Source organism: Phalangium opilio, unplaced genomic scaffold, assembly GCF_054372755.1.
Source record: "Phalangium opilio isolate 3A_F unplaced genomic scaffold, DU_Popi_V2 ptg000105l_1, whole genome shotgun sequence".
Classification (NCBI taxonomy): Eukaryota; Metazoa; Arthropoda; class Arachnida; order Opiliones; family Phalangiidae; genus Phalangium; species Phalangium opilio.
In genome coordinates, this window is record NW_028324207.1 from 9,417,776 (window position 1) to 9,431,443 (window position 13,668).

At 35.6% G+C, this 13,668-nt stretch overlaps 1 long non-coding RNA gene across 1 annotated transcript; it reads left to right on the top strand.

The window, feature by feature from the left end:
• Positions 1 to 6,575: 6,575 nt before the first annotated feature.
• LOC149629872 (uncharacterized) lies at positions 6,576 to 8,494 on the top strand. The gene is made up of 2 exons (XR_016374373.1): positions 6,576 to 6,748; positions 8,278 to 8,494. It is a non-coding gene; the product is annotated as an uncharacterized LOC149629872 (long non-coding RNA).
• Positions 8,495 to 13,668: the final 5,174 nt, after the last annotated feature.

Consider the following 13,668-nt stretch of genomic DNA (forward strand, 5'->3'; position numbering starts at 1 on the left):
CTTACACTTTTGCACCCTGTGGGAGAAGTTTTGGTACTACAATAGGGGGCACAAAACCAGCACCGCCGCCTAAGGGGTTCGCGAAAAGCACGATGCGCCGGAAAAATATGGAAGAAAATGCTGTTAACATAGCTTAAATGAAGAGTTTCATACTTACAGGGAGCTATGAGCTATTTTCTTATGATAATCTAAAACAGACTACTCCAAGTCGAGACGAAATTAAGAGGTTTTTCTTATAATCAAATAAATATAATTGATAATTATTATATTAATCGTAATTAACTTACCTTAATATTAGTTAAATCGTTTCAAGAAACTTTATTCCTAAAATCATTTAAAACATTGCTATCGTTGACGTTTGAATTCAAGTGTATGTCTCTTTAACAATTTTTGGAAATTTGGGGTATATAAGGCGCTTGTTCACAATAAATCATAAATTATAAGAAAAGTTGTTACTGCGTGCATCTTTGGTGAAATGATGGGGGTAGAAGCCAAAAATTGCTTTCTGTGGACGCGTTAGCTCCAATTTTTCATGTGCAAGTTTTATTGTGTGATTGACTTAAAATTCCGAGGATATTGTAACTCCGTGCTTCCTCCAAAGCTTTATGCAATTGCGCTGTCATATACATCATTGAAATTCGAAACCTTTATATACTACCGATTTGCGTATGGCGAAACAACCGGCGTGTGCTTCATTTCAAACGTCAATATTAGTCAAGTCTCTCAAGAATGTTTAATTGTTCTTTCTTAAAACGATGTAATGCGCAATAAGATGAAATATTAACGAAGAAAATGTATAATATTAATTACATTTATTTTGATATTTTAAGATACTCTTATTTCTAAGCTCAATTTTGATACAGAAAGAGTAATAAAGTCGTCTATCTGTGTGTCTGTAAGCGTCCGTTGTTACATTAGTACACCACTTTAACAGTTTCCCTTGTGTTGGTGTGTGAAGAAATACAACAAAATTATAATTACCTATTTTTCACAATATAAAACGAAAATGTGGGAAATATTTTTCGGAAATGCGATGCCTTTACTAGTTTTGTAGCTATAAAGCTCCGTTTCATTACGTTATTTCAAGAACATCTTTTGATATTAATATTTGAAATGGGTGTTTACATTTTAGTTAAACCATACTACATTTATATAAATCCAAAACGCTAATTTTTGCTAGTTCAAAGTACATAAGAAAGTATTATTCAATGACGTGTCTACCATTTATGATATATCTGTTCGGAGTACGCCGGAATGTTAACACTGAAGGCTGGATATGAGTCCAATTTAGAGCGTGGTTTGATTAAAAACCCGCGAGGTCTGAATAAGGTCACGCGGTGGTTAGAATAAGAACACGTGGGGGGATTAAAATAAGGACACGCGGGGGTTCGAATAAGAACACGTGGGGGGATTAGAATAAGAACACGTGGGGGGATTAGAATAAGAACACGCGGGGGTTCGAATACGAACACGTGTGGGGTTAGAATAAAATCAAGCGGGGGGTTAGAATACGAACAAGCGGGGGGTTAGAATACGAACAAGCGGGGGGTTAGAATAAGAACACGCGGGGGGTTATAATACGAACAAGCGGGGAGTTAGATTAAAAACAAGCGGGGGGTTAGAATAAAATCAAGCGGGGGGTTAGAATAAAATCAAGCGGGGGGTTAGAATAAAATCAAGCGGGGGGTTAGAATAAAAACAAGCGGGGGGTTAGAATAAAAACAAGCAGGGGGTTAGAATAAAAACAAGCGGGGGTTAGAATAAAATCAAGCGGGGGGTTAGAATAAAATCAAGCGGGGGGTTAGAATAAAAACAAGCGGGGGGTTAGAATAAAAACAAGCGGGGGGTTAGAATAAAAACAAGCAGGGGGTTAGCATAAAAACAAGCAGGGGGTTAGCATAAGAACAAGCGGGGGTTAGAATAAGAACACGCGGGGGTTTGAATAAGAACTGGCGGCGGTTTGAATAAGGAGTCGTGGGGTTTAGCGGAGTTTTCAAACGGGGAAATTTTGAAGTGTCCCCAAAAGGTTTCAAGTGAAACCCTTTTTGCCAACAGTTTTCTTTAAACAACACTTAATGGTAGAATATACCACCATTTCGGTTTTAAACATGGCTGTTCTAAAATCAAAAAAGGTTTAGAATAACGCCCTAAGTGGTTTGAGAAAGGTTGAGAAGCTAACCACTAATGGAAAAGAAATGTACCACATAAGGTCGAATATACCACATGTAAGGGTTTAAAAACGGTAGAAATGAATAACACTTAGAGATGTAAAATGGTTTGAACAATGGTGTTATTTGGATAGGAAAAATCCCTTTATGGTTTCCAAACAAACCCCTTTGGTACTGGTTTTCTGACAAAAGTGCAAAAACCCTCAAGGGTTTAATCTAAGACCATTATTTTTTACTGTGTACCTTTCAGTGTCGAGAAGATTATATAAACTTAAGTATCCAATGAAAACGTCGACCTTCTTGCCCTCATCCTTTCCCGCGCTTTGCGCTTCCGCATTTCATCCTTACTCTCAACATTATCTTCCTCCATTTTACATACAAAAATCAAATACTCACAAAAAGAAGCGGCAAAAACCTGCTGGCTCTTTACAACCACTTAATTTGACTTAACATCCAACTTCCAAACACAAATATTTACTGGTAGATAAATTGACAACCTTCAAGCAAAGAAAAATTCTCAAGAATGGCTCCCGCAAACTTTAAAGGTCTATTTTCAACTAGGTCTGACTGTTATCTACACCTAGATGGTTTTCAGTCAAACAAACAAGGAGCATAAACACAATAGTGGAAGCTTCAGTCTTATTTAAAACATGTAAAACAATTATCATCTTTGCAAATAGCTTACGCATGTCTTTTTTACCAATGCCTAACCGTTTGGATTTTTCTAAAGCAATCTCAGCACCAAAAAATATTTTTTGATACAAAATAAATGTTTTATATTCTTATTAAGAATAAAACAAGAGGATAAAAAAGGTCTGTCCTCTCGTAATTTTTTAAGGTTTTTTCATGATTATTCTTTACAACAGTAACAAGGAGTATAAACCCATTAGTGGAAGCAGTATTTTTTTTTCCGAAACAATCTCGCTTATGTTTATCCTCTCTAGACTTCGATAAAAACGTATTACTCCTACGTAAAATATTAATAGACAGGCAAGGATTCATACCATTAAAGAAGGAGCGCAATATTATCCATATTTTCATTTCATATACAGAGAAAAGAAATTATTATGTTTCTGAGAGGAGCTTCCCATTATTGTTGTTGTTTTGAAAAATATATCGCAATGCACGGGCCTTGATAGATATAGGAGGCAATGAATGAAATATATCACAATGCACGGGCCTTGATAGATATAGGAGGCAATGAATGAAATATATCACAATGCGCGGGCCTTGATAGATATAGGAGGCAATGAATGAAATATATCACAATGCACGGGCCTTGATAGATATAGGAGGCAATGAATGAAATATATCACAATGCACGGGCCTTGATAGATATAGGAGGCAATGAATGAAATAAATCACAATGCACGGGCCTTGGTAGATATAGGAGACAATGATAATCTCTCTCTTTGCACGAGAGGTTTATCTTTAATATTTAAATAAATACAATTATTTTTAATTATTTTAATCTTCAATAATTAACATTAATAATAGTTAAATCGTTTAAAAAAAATAAAACCTATTATCTTCTCAAACTTTGCTAATATTGACGTTTAAATTGAAGCGTACCCCTCTTACCCGATTCTTTTAAAATTTTGGTATATATATGGAAATCGTTTCCCTTATAATAGTTAGGTAAAAGCGCAATTGCGAAAACCTTTGGTGGCCGATCCCACCTTAGGGAGGCTAGACGTTTCTCGTAACCCTAGCTGATCGCCGCGTATATCCTAAAACCAAACGATGATAATGGAGTAGAAGCCAATGATACAGATTGGTGTCTATGTGGAAAAGACGGAAGACCAGTGTGGATGGTGGTGTTAGAAGCCAGTGTAAGTGCAGACTGGTGTCAATGTGGGATTGACAAAGAACAGAAGATGGTGGTGGTGGAAGCCAGAAAAGTACCAGACTGGTGTTCATGTGGGATGGACGAAGACCAAACATGGTGGTGTGAGAACTCAAGTATAGAGTAGCCAACGAAGAGAAATAGAATTTTCCAAATTTCTGTGAACTGTCAATGCGGTCCATAAATTGGGAACACGTTTGCCCCGATACGCAAACTGCGAAAGCGATCACGTGGGTGTAACAACGGACAGACAGACAGACAGACACACACACAGACACGGCCGTTACAGAACCTCTCCTGGACTACGTCACACGGAGAGGTAAAAAATATTACTAATGATATTTGCCTCACCCGAGTCCCAGCGTTGAGCCCCGTAAAATCAGACCAGCTTACCAAAGATATATTTTTATAAATAGAATACTATTTCTCAAACCTAATAATGAATACTCTCAAGGTTTTGAATTTTAAAACCTACTGACAATACAAGTTTTATTCTGGGAAAATACCGACTACATAGCAGCAGCCTCTAAATTCTCTTTTAGCTCTTCCTTAACCGTTTACGCCTTGACATAGACAGGGGCTCGCTGCCTTTCTTAAATTTTACCCCAAAAAATTGAGCAAAAATTAAAACACCCACAACTGATTGAGTTACCGCATACCGTTGACAAAAACAAGACTCACGTGATCTGTATTATAGGCAGTAGCTAGACTTGCACTGGAAACGACCAAATATATTTGCATATTACCGTTATATTCTTATGTTTTTACTCGTGTATTTTTACTCCGTACCTTTTTCAGATATGGTTCGGGTTAGTTTGCGTCATTGGCGTATTGGTGGTGATTGACATAATGCACATGATGGTGATGGGAACTCGAAAATCAGTCATAGCCCTTGCCTCACAAAAATGCATACTATACTTTGGAGCCATTTTGGGAAAAGGTAATGGACGACTCGTATTTGTTAATCACTTCAACTTTCGAAAGAGCTCTTAAAAAATCAGGATCGAGGTATTGAGCTTTTCAACTCATCACAGTCAAACGGCTTACGTAATTTTAGCTACCCAATATTTTCAAATAGAAAAAAATTTAAAAATAGAAAAATTAAATTTTTCAGAGATAAGATTATACTTAAAGCAAACATTCAAAATTAGACACTAGTATAAAGCAAGCATAAATTAAAATTTTATGAAGATGAAGATACCATTCTTTTTTTGAACCACAAAGACAGTTTTTATTAAAGGGAATGAGAAGCTTCGTTTGAAAAACCTCTGATTAAATAGCAAGAGATATAATTAATTTCTTTGAATTCAAAAATATCAAGCTTTTAATTCTCCGATTTCTGGTTATTTAGCAACATGCATTCGAAAATGCTTAATTTGAAATTATTTAAAATCCTCTTTTTAAGAAAGGCTAAACGTTTCCCGTAGGCTGACGTCACAGATATCATTTTTCACGTGAGATGGTGCCACTCTCTCCGCTATCAGACCCAGAGTTTGGAGACGCGTATACCTCGCGCGTATCGGATTCCCGCGCTTTTTCCCCCCTGACGTCATAGTGATGTCATGAAACAGGCGAACAAGCTCGACAAGACAAAATTGTTGATATATTGAATCTGAGTTTTCGTGATTTTTCAATGGATTTTAAAAATAGAAACTTTGGTTCAATTACATTAAAAACTTGATATTTTGAAAGTAGAGGCTTGAAAGTGTAACACAATACCACTTTCGTGGTAAAATATGATATGAAATTGAAAATTCACATACCCTTTAATGTCTTTAACTTTAGTCTTAAAATTAATTTCCGGACTCGACCGCCAACCTTCATAACTTAAAACTATAGCCGAGGGGCCACTCACTCAGTGTAATCGGTGTGCACGGCTGAACATTAGACACTGAATATGCGTAATCTTTAAAGCCCTGCCCTTGACAGTGCTAAAATGATCAAACTTAGTTTATTCTTAGCGTTTTCCGGGAGTAAAGGTAATGCGTTCAGGGTTGGCGGTGGTTTAGGCGCTAAAATGATGTTATATTTATATTAAAATATATGGTCAAAAACTACGAGGTTTTAAATTATTAGGTGGTATCATTTAAATTACTACTAATACACGTCAATTTCGCAATTGTCATTATTCTCGTTTTATTTAATAAGGAAAACATACTGAGAGTGAGCTTAATTTTTGCTCTTGTAGGGTTCGATATTTCTTCGTCACAAGCCATTCGCTTCAGCGTTGGACCTTTCATCTTGATAATTGTCATTATCGTCAATTTGTTCAACGGAGTCTTGAAAGCCAACTACTCATCTCTGAAAAGAGAAAATATCAACAGCGTAACTGATGCCTTGAGATTACCTGATGACATCCCGATTCATTTAAATCCTGGACCTATAATTGATAATGAAGTTTGTCGACGGGTTAGGATTTATACTTTTTTCAAAGAAGATTTCTAGAGTCAGTCAAAGTAATATTCGAATCATTTCAGACTGAAACTGCAATGAAAATGCTCTGCGGCAAACTGTGGCGGCAAGATAACATATCCCCTGATACAGAGAAACTATCTAGAGGAAAGGAAGTTTGGTTTGCGGATATATCTCTTTTTCAGACTGCGTCCGTTCTCTCAGATAAAGAACACATTCTTCTGGATCTTTTCCTTGGTTCTGATAAGTACTTCGATAAACCGATGGTTTTTTTGGCAAAAGAAAGAATGAATCCTGAAGCTCTGAAGTACATAAACCGAAGGTTGGTTTCCTTACTATCCTATTTCAGTAACACTCTGCCTGTTAATGTTTTTCATTCAGAACATTTAAGAATCGCAGAAACTGTTATCTGGACTAATTAAGGTTTCAATTAGTAGAACCTTATTAAAGACTAGCAACAAAGGCATCCGGCGTTGTCAGTTGGGACGTTTTTACTCTTTTCTGGTCGCCATTTTAAACGATGACGACAAATCGAACTTAGGCCCGTTGATAGGAAGGGTGTAACATGTAAAATCAGTACCCGAAATAGGAACCGCTGTTCTGAAAAACAGCGTTGTAGTTCAAAATTGCTGTTTTTGAAAGCGCGGTTGCGGTTTTAGCCAATAGCTGTTTTTAACTACAATTTTGAACCATTCTTAATCCTACAGTTTCCCTATTAAGTATAAAAAATCATAGCCCATCGTAAAACAAAGCCTAAAATTACTTATAAAGTACAACGAAACCTAAAATTACTTAAAAAAAACCTCACCTCACCTATCAAGTAACCTTCCCTCACCAATAATGTAGCCTAACGTTACCTGTCAAGTATCTTAACATATTACCTATCAAGTATCCTAAACCTACCTGTCAAAAACAAGCTAATTTAAGATAAACCTGGCTCAACTTAACCTAATACTATTGGGGTTTAAAATAACCAAACTTAACCTAACTTAATACTATTGGGGTTTAAAATAACCAAATTAAACGTAACCTAATGCTAATAGGATTTCAAATAACCAAATTTGAACAAACCTAATGCTAATAGGGTTTCAAATAACCTAATTTGAACAAACCTAATGCTAATAGGGTTTCAAATAACCAAATTTAACCTGATGTATTTATTCTTACTGACCTGGTATTATTTAAGTTCAAATAACGCAACATAAACCATCCTAAATGACAATTGTTTATCAAATCCTGGTTGTAGTGCTCTCTAGGGAATTGCTGCAACCCCCGAGGTTTACGAGAAGCGCGGTACAGGGACCTGTCGTTATGGGTAAGCGGAATTTTGAGGAAAGAGCTTTTTAGGGAAATGCGGTTATGAGAACCGCTATCATAGGATACGGGAACCGCTTATATGAGGGTATCTTCACACATTAAAGGGAGTGTCTGTACTAATTACTTGAGAAATCGGTTGAAATGAGGTTACGTTATTCAAAACCGAAAGTTTTTTCCATCTGTGACCACCAAGACGGCGATGGATTGGAATAATCATTCTTTATAAGAGTAACTTCCTTGCCAATTTCAGTCTCCTAAAGCGGTTTTGGGCTCTGCGTTGATTACCAATTTTTCAGCCTAAATCTATATAAATAGGTCTAAATAATTGGAGAGGCTCCTCAAGGCGACGTATTTAATACGCCTACTAGCTGTTACCCTCGACTTTGTCCGCGTAAAATTAATAGAGTTTCAAACAAACGCAATGGAAAAGAAATTGAACGTCGCTCAAAGATCAGATTATTAGGCTCACTCGGATTCCACCTGTTTTACGCTGATGATTAGAAAACTTTAATTATGACCTATTCGTGATTACAGAATGAGGGCTTTCTTCGAAACTGGCCAATTAACACCGTGGCTACGCTCCATCAAGAGAGACTACCACATCGTATTGGATCATTCAGAGGCTGAGAATGAAGTACATGTACTCAGGTTCAAGGACATCGCAGCGAAGTTGGCAATGTGGGCGGCAATGCTTGGAGTCGCTTCTTTCGTCTTCACCTTGGAGATGCTGACAATGCTCATGTTTCATTAAACACTGTGATGATGGGAACATTATAAGAATGTAACCAGGTTATTAAGGGTTTTTAAGACAGCTGATTAAATCCAAAATGATTTCTAAAACAGTTAGGTATTCGAAGTTTAGTCGCAAATATTTAACTAAAACAGAGTTAATCTGCCTACGAGCGCCATGTTCCTTCTCTTTTTAGCTTATTTGTTTAAAAAACTCCTGACAAACAAGAAGTATCGGTATCGCATCTTGCTAATGTTGGGTTTGATACTTTTAGCTATTCTTCAGGGCCGCTAGGGCTTGAAGATACGACTTAACACCCACCCGTAATTTTAAGTGAAAAAAATTCACGTCTTTTCGCTAGATTCCCCATAGAAAAAGCATGGGGTTGTTGGTGGCCCAATCTATCCTATTTCTTAAATCTACAGCGAAGTAACCATTCGTAACACTTTTAAATTAACAAGTCCCTATTCAAAGTGCGTCATTTCCTAGTTTACTCGCTGTACATGTAAGTTTAAAACGTTAGCAAGTTCAAAGCTATTTGATGGCATTTTCAAGCTTGTTGAAAAACAAGGTGGGCTAGCGTTTTCCTTAGTAACAGGTTATGTTGATTTAGTCTTATTTTATAGGAGAAAAGACTTTCAATACAAAACTATTACAACTATTACTAATACAACAAAGCTGTTTTTTCGAATTTTCGTTCTGGTCGAAAAAGAAACGGGCCTAGAAGTCTCAGTGCTATCAAGTTAACTTTGATAATTGCAGTTTTCAATTAAAATCTCGTGAAATAGCAACGATTCCGTAAAGATATACTGTAATGAGCAACGTAAAAAATTGGGAAATTAATTATGTGAAAAAAATGTCACGCTTATGATGATAATGATTGACGTTGCAAATCTCTGAACTAATAATGAATAACGTTTCTAAGTTTTCTTAATGATTTTGACATTATTTTAACAACAGCTCGTTTTCGTGTTGAGGTTCTTGAACTACAAGCGATATTAATTACAAAATTTAAAGCATATTTCTGTGTTGCTTAAATAAAGTATGGTTATCGTTATAGTTGTGTGTAAAATGGTAAGCTATAGTAACTTTTTGTAGATGAAGTGCTAGAGATAAGAATTGTATCCGCGAATATTTATACCTTACTGAAGTTACTGTGGGAATGCAGTCTCAGATTTTTTTTATCTCCAAAATTTAATTGCAACATTATACTGAAAATTATAATTAAAAACCAAGAATATATATAGACCATGAAGGTGATAATACTCAAAGCTGACCCCCATTGAATTTATGGTGCGATATTGCGGTTAGCAAGTTAAATTTTGAATTATTAGCGCAGATATAAGTAAAATAATCACTTTGTTTTAAAATTAGATTGCACAAAGCGCGGGAAAACAACCTCCCTATTATTGAGTCTTAAAAAGGGAAAAATCAAAGATATGTAGAGACGAAAAAGGAAGTTGTCTTACACTGCACAAAGCTTTTTTATTTCCTTTTTCATGATTATGTCTCTAAACTGAATAGTTTTAATATCTGTACTTCAGTCATTCCATTTTTATTCTTTTATCTCTCAATATTAATCCACTAAGTTAATTTTTATTATAATACGACAAGAAGGAGTTTATATTTAAATCTCTTCTTGATTACGATAAATACTTTTCAAAAATTGTTGAATTTTATAATCATGACTTCAAAACTGTAAATTTTAAAATCTGGTCCTTCAGCAAATCGATTTTGCATACTCACACTTTATAGAAGCTATTTGACAAATTTTTCTTTTCGATAAAAATGTATTGTGAAAAAAAATAATTTTATGGCTTGTGTTAAACGTTGAAACTAGATTAGACTCAGAGAGATCGTGACATTATTTGTGGTCACTGATGACATAAAGTATCCTCGTGACTTACACTATTAACTGTATTATACAATTTCCATTTGGACCACGAATCCTACGAAGTATTTAAGACGCGAAATTTCAAAAATGCGTAGCGACGCAGCGTCTGGAAAGCACTGATACTTTATTAAATATACTAGATGTTTTAAAGTGGAACACTCACGTTAAATCAGTATTAAGAAATTCTGATATTTATATTACACAAATGTAACCGTAAACAACTTCTTGTTCAGCATTGTATATTTTAATTACAATCTGCAATGTTATGACTAAATTTCTTGGGGCAATTCTCATTGTTATATACCCTATCATCTAATAGAGTGTTAAATAACAACCATTCGATTACCAAAAAAAATATTATGTGAAGCAGATCGGACGAAAACGTAGTCGCACTATTCACGAGCTCGAGCTGAACGAGAAATTAACGAGCGAGCTTTTTTCAAGGCGAGCATAGCAAAACCCGACACTGACAGACATCAAGCCCAATTAACCCGTCAGCTTATAAATCGCAATATTTTTAAACCATTGCAATTTTACGAGATGTAAAGATTGAAAAAATTGGTATTTGCTCTGGAAAAGCCGTGAGAATATCACATTTCCTTCAGTTTTTGATAAACCAATATATTTCAAATGAAGAATAATTCCCGAGTCCTAAGCCCCGTGTTATATTGGGAAACCGAGTCATCTTGTAAATTGTATCTGTACTGATGAGAGAAACATAATCGGAATGATTAGTGTTAGAGCTACGACACTGCGTTTAAAACGAGTGAGTGACACGTATCTGGTTTCACGATGTTAAATGTGAGGCTTTCGGTGAAGGAGGGATTTAGGCAAACAGGGGTTTTCTAACAAATATCCAAGCATGATCAAAGTAATTACCGCGTTTAATAAAGAGGATAGACTTAACTAAACTTTATTTAATAACTCATGGTTTCACCGACGTCTTAGAAAAATTAAAATACGGAAAGCGAGAAGCAACTGATTAACAAATTATTTTGATTCAGAGTTTGCCGTTATATATGTGCGATAAGACTTGTTTTTATCTAAGTTTACATAATTTAAAAAGTTAAAAACTTATGTCTTATTTTGATCTGCTTTTCGTCAATGTTATTTTTCAAAGCATAAATTATGTCTATAATTTACCTTGAGATACTCAAAGTAAATTTTCGTCTGACCTGTTTCACAGTGCATGCTATGGCGTAACGACGTTTGTTGGGCCCGCCCGCAGCCCGACAATAAGAGCCCCTTCTCGAGTGTTGAGCGTTCAAAAAGTATGAGAACATCACGAACGTTTAATATTACTACTTTTCCATTTCATATTTTATAGCAAATGCGCCTTGTCGCCGCACTCAACTAAGATTTCTCGCTCATACATGGTCCACTCCCCTTAACAGCGATGCAGGGCAAAAACTCTATTTTTAATTCGAAAAATGCCCTTCGCAAAACTAAAGGATTATATAGGACCATAAGCATATCAAACCACCCGTAAGCGTGAATCGGCGGGAAATTAGCCACAGGCATTGTCTATAAAACTCGGGAGACAAGTCTTCCTGGTGGCACAAAAGGGAAACTTTATTCAAATCGCGCAAGGGATGCTACCGGAAGCTTGGGAATAAATACAAGGATTAATATATATTTTATTCTTACCTATTATAAGCTCTACCTCTATTAATACTTGCAATCATAACAAACATTGTCGTCTGCTAGTGGGGCTAAAACGTGGATTTTGAAGTTCGCGTAATAAAGGCATGCGGCAACCTACACGTTTATCTTTTGTACTTATCCTATTCATAAGAAACCTGTTGTACTGTCTACACTTATCACTAAGAGTTTTTCCCATTTTCTTTAAAAATTCGAGATAATTAAATATTCGAGATGATTTGCTGTTCCTAATCTTCAACAAACAACGTAAGTCTTAAAAGCCCGTACTAAACCGATTACCGCTGCCATTTATTGCAGAAGCAGACGACTGCTTAGATTTTCGGGTCATAAGGTGGTAGGGGGAATCGGGAAGGAGAGAATTGCTTCGTTTTCCCTCTAGGTGGCGTAGAACCTCAAATTTCTCTCTGGCGCCCTTGTACAATGGTGATTACCCGTGGTCTTATTGTGAATTCACGCTTACGGGTGGTTTGATATGCTTATGATAGGACTAATAAATTATTAGATTTAGAGTGTCGATAATTTTATTTTATTGAAAACGTAAGATTCTTTAAATTGCGCTACATCGCACCTAGATCTAATCAAAAACTGAAGGGCTCGCACAAAAACACATTTAGATTTTCATGAAAAAGTGACTAAGAATTAATAAACTGTAAGCAAAACGTGACTAAAAGTGACCAAATCAAGCTGTTTAAAAGGTTCAAGTAGGAAGAGATGTTTTTCAAATTATTATTTTTTATAATCCAACTTATTTTAATGGTCTGTTGAGCTCAATCTGTGAGCTTAGATATTTAAATTAAAGGTCTAAGGCAACGAAATTATTTGTGTTATTTTGGAGTGCAGCTCAAAGTGAAAAGTAATTGTTATCGATACATATAAAAACCATAAAATAATTCGTATAAATTCAATTATGTGATCATTGCGTTTAAAATATTCCTGAGCGAGCGTAGAGAGCTCCGAGATTTTTTGATCTGACCAAATGAGGGTAGGATTTTACTTTATCTAACTAACCCAACCAACACTGGTTTCTGACTAATTAGACCACTGGAAGTTCGAAAAAAATCTAAACCCGCCGCAAGCTGGTCAAAAATTTCTTGGAAAATTTGAAAATTGCGTGTATTTACCGCCGTTAAGACCGGTGCGCGCCTAAACGCATTCTGCACTCAATCTTGAAAAATTACTCGGGGGGTAAATATCATAACAAGGACTCGCGACGCAAATATAGCTATGAAATTTTAAACACCCGCTGAAACTATTTACAATTCTCATACCAGGGTAGAAAAATGTTTGATGTAAGCTCCAATTTTAAAAATAAACAACGATGTTTTGCTAAAATGCATGGATTATTTCGGAAGAAAATGAAGATAAACAAAAAATTATGGAAAAAAACGAAACATTATTTGGGAAGTAAATGAAGATAAACAACCATATTTTGGAAAAGGCCTAATATTATTTGGGAAGTAAATGAAGATAAACCACAATATTTGGGAAAAGGCATAATATTATTTGGGAAGTAAATGAAGATAAACAACAATATTTTGGAAAAGGTATAATATTATTTGGGAAGTACATGAAGATAAATCAAGATTGTTTTGGAAAAGGCGTAACATTATTTGGAAAGTAAATGAAGATAAACCACAAT